We start from the raw sequence: 4,227 nt of genomic DNA, 5'->3' as shown, positions 1-4,227 counted from the left end.
GGGCCCGCCTCGCAGCCGGAGGGATACTGGCCCTGCGTGTCCCTGCCACCAGCAGAACATCCACGTCCCCCTCATTCTGCAATTAAGTTTTTTAATTCTTAAAGTATAAGAAACACATGGAAAACTTTATCCTAGCGCTGAGTCTCATTTTCCTTGTATTTGCATGGCTTTGCTCGGTAGGTTGGACCATACGAAGAGGGGGAAGTAGTTGAGACAACTGTAAAAGATGAGGAGACTCATCAGGGAACAATCAGGGAATAATCAGGAGGGAAGCGTGATTGCCCTTGTCAGAGCTTGTTAGTTTGCCACTGTCAGAAATGTTTATTCTGAATTTCTCCATTAACCTCGCGCGTTGCTGGGCCACCTCGTTCACGTTTCGGGGTTTGTCGGAGCTGCCATGCCAGCGGGTATTTAACTCTGTGAAACGTGGGGAGGGCACCGTTTGTACGAAATACAAAATAAAATTGTATTGTTGGGTTTATGTCTTGCATTACTTGGCTTGGCCTTCTCCTGACTGGGTGTCTCCTGGGTCGGTACCTGTACGTACGCAAACCACGGTAGCGCCACAAGCAAACACAGCGAGGGCAAAACCAGTCCCAAAAGCTCTGTCCCTGGTCCTCAAAGCACAGAAACGGGCTGGGAGGTGGGAGCGCAGGGGAACAGGAGGGTGGGAGTGGGTTTGCTGTATTGCCAGGGGATGTTTGCTTACGTAGCTGGGTCTGGATGGGTCTGGCTTTAATCGTTGGTTGATATTTGATTCACTGGGAGTCAGAAGCAACGCGAGCTAAGTGCCTCCAATAGATGTTTCATCTCAAAGGTTTTATTTGGGAAGTGTTCATATATGGAAAGCGTTGCACATATGTGCCCAAAATGTTTAAAAAGACAAAGCCCCCCGACGCTCCACATGTGGCGTGAAAGATCTTTGTATAGTTTGGGTCTGTGGAACTCTGTGTCGAATTAGTGCACATACGGTAATTAACATACTTATGACCCTCCAATTAGTGATTTTTCTATTCACCCTTGAACGCACACGTATGTGGGATGCGTTTATACCTTAAAGCCATCCTTAACCCCTGGCTCCTCTGCCCTGGGCACTGCTCCTGCGAGGTCTCAGCCCCTCAGCTGAGCTCTGTGGGGTGACCCCAGGTGTGAGGAAGAAGAGGGACACTCACAGACGGTGTCTGGGCAGCCTTGGGGTCCTTCCCAGCCCCTCCTGTACCCGAGATTCCCGCAGCAGCCGCCGTCCGACCTACCCAACGCCGGGAGCCTCCTCCAGGCTCCTCCTGGCTTTGGAAAAAAAGACATGTGAGATCAAACGTGATGAAGGGCACCGTTTATTAATTAAATGAGGTGGGACTTGGGCCAAAGTGATTCAAGTTCTAATTGTTTAACTTTTTCCATGTATCATCATTAAAGTTTCCTACTTAGGCGGGCATTATTTCCACCACCACACCCCTTTTCTTCTGCTGCTTTTGTCTGGAGTTGTTTAACTTTGCTTTTTGCTGCTGGATGGCTGCCCCAGGGACCTTTAAAAAAATCTCAGCGGGTCCATTTGTGTTGGGACAAAGGCCCTTGTGCCATAGGAGGGGATGGGAAAGAGGCTTTTTGGAAAAGTTCCCTCTCCTCCCTTTCTCCTGTGTGACAGAGGCTATTTTAATTACTTGAGGGGGGGAAAAAAATCTTCCCCACACAAATAATATAAAACTGCTCCTGACTGTAAGAGAACTTACCTTCCTCTGTTATTTTGCCTCTGTTTCTCCTGGGGAAAGCACAAGCTGTCAGGAAACATCCACAGGGCTGCCCCAGCCTGGGACCAGCTTCTCACACCAGGATATTTAAATATTTTGAATTTTTACGTGATCCTAAAGCGGTTCCTTCGTGGTGGGGAGGGCTGCTGGGGCTTTGAGCTTTATTAACGAGAACGACTGCATTTTTTCTTTTGGGATGGGTTTTTTTTTTTGAAGAAACACCCTTGTTCTTCACTCTTAAGCCCAAGGGGTGCCAGGAGGCCAGTGGCAATCATCTCTCCTCCCCGAGCTCATGGACTTTGAGGAACCACAAGCTGCTGTGACAGCGGGGCTGGGGTTCCCCCAAGGGATGCTGAGGCCCATAGTTGGAAAAGCAGACTGGAGGGGACCACAGGAGGCCACCTGCTCCCTGCTCTTGTCCCCAGGTACCACCGTGTCCCTCCCAGGAAGTATCTCCATCCCCTCCAGCTCCCCAAGCACCGTTCAAAGCCGCTTCCAAACATCTTGAGAGGGGGTTGCAAAGGAATGTGTGGGGTGCATAGGGTAGCTAGTGGTAAACTGGGGTGCAAGGGACTGTCTATATGGGATGTGTAGGGGGGTACATGAGGTGCGCTGGGCTCAGATGGGGTTCATGTGGGGGAGAGGCGTGGTGGCAGACCGAGCTCCAGCCCTGCGCCTGTCTCCTGCTCCACCTAGTGATGGAAACCGAAATATCCAGCGGTTTCAGGCAGACTGGGAGCAGAAGCAGGGGGCTGTGAGGATTCCCGGCCTTGCAGACGTGATTCCTGGGTGGGAACAGCCAAACACACCCGGAGGGCAGCGCTGCTGAGAAGTCCAAGTGGTGTCCGGAGTGACATCGCACCAGGTAAAATTATTTAAGTCCTTGGTGAGCGGTGGATGGTCTGGGGAAAGCTGGCTTCACTGGAGCAGATGCTTTTTTTTTTGGAGGAGGAGGTGTTTATCCCAATCCTCCCACGTGTGCTGCAGGCACCCTGACTCCATCTCTTTGACAGGATTCCTGACTGCCTGAAAAAGCATCATTGTCTGCCCGGACCTGCTTCAGCAGCAAAAAACTCACACACCGCTGCTAGGAACTGGGAAGCGACGGCCACAACTGCCCCTGAAAGCTCTAAGTCACATAAATTAATAGGGTTGTAGGTGAGCCTTCCTCAGCACTGCTTCGTGGGTAAATGCAGTGCTGAGAGCAGCAAGGCTGAAACAAGTCTGGGGCTTAGGGCAGAGCACGGCCCTACCACGCTCTCAGAAGGTGCCGCAGAGCCAGCAAACACACTTACAGAATGGATTTTGCTTTGCACAAGAACAAGGCGTTTGCATGAGAAGCAAATACTTGCACAAGAAGTGGTGTCTCATCTGAAGATTTGCTCCTTCTCCAACTCTGCAGCGGAGGTAACGCCTCTTTTGCTCTGCCAGCCCCTCAGCACCTGATTTCACTTTACAGGAATCTCTCAGATCTCGTTTCCCGCATGCTGCTCTTCATCGAAGAGCTGAAAGCACGTTTTAGAAGGCTGTGGTGAGATGTGCTGGCCGCTTTCAGAGGCATCATTTGGCAGAACTAGGACTGGCCCTTCCTCTCCAGTGAATTTGCTCTGTGACTGCCCGAGACCTTTACTGGCCACTAATTTCAAAATCTCCGTGCCTGTGTTGAAACATGCCTGATGTTGGGTTTGCAATTGGGCAGCACCCAGCAAAGGCTGGCATCACTCTGCCTTAAAATGATAGTATGCGGGAGCTAGAGGTGCTGCGGCAGCGCTGGCTAGAGCACGAGGTATTTTTATAACTACTAATTCATGTAGATTCACAATACAAGAGAAAACCCCACGGTGCTTTCATGTCGAGCAAGTGAAATTTATAATACAGTGAGGATTCATGTGCAAACCGGGTACACCTGAGCACATCATACCTGTCTACCACTGACTTCTGGTACACTCAATTTGCAGTCTAACCGCAGTCATTTAGGAGCGCTGCGGATTATTCCTCTGCAAACAATTGCTGTTGAATGAACAATTATTAAGATTGCATTAACATTAATGCTTAAGACCACACACTCCCAATTCATTATTTCCTTGTGGGAGCAGGCATGCGTGGCCTGGTTTTGCTGCTTTTCTTGCAGAGCCCCAAGGCAGGGCAGGGCAGGCTGATGGCTGCTGCCTGTGAGCCCCTGATCTGCCCAAATCAGCCCCCACGCCAGCTCCCACCCTGTTCTTATCACTGGGGACAGCTCTGGCTGTGGGGTGGCCCAGGCTCAGCATGGAGATGCCACCTCCAGCCTCTAAACCTCCCTCATCTGACTGCCTGACGTCGGCTCCATTTCTTGAACCTGACAGGCTTGAGAAACGGGCCAATGCAAATTGCATGAGGTTCAACAAGTCAAAGGGCAAGGTCCTGCACCCGGGTCGGGACAATCCAAGGCACAAATATAGACTGAGTACAGAGGGGGTTGAGAGCAGCCCTGAAGAGA

This window comes from Apaloderma vittatum, unplaced genomic scaffold (assembly GCF_000703405.1).
Source record: "Apaloderma vittatum isolate BGI_N311 unplaced genomic scaffold, ASM70340v1 scaffold1001, whole genome shotgun sequence".
NCBI classification, from domain to species: Eukaryota; Metazoa; Chordata; class Aves; order Trogoniformes; family Trogonidae; genus Apaloderma; species Apaloderma vittatum.
This window is presented reverse-complemented; position numbering follows the sequence as displayed.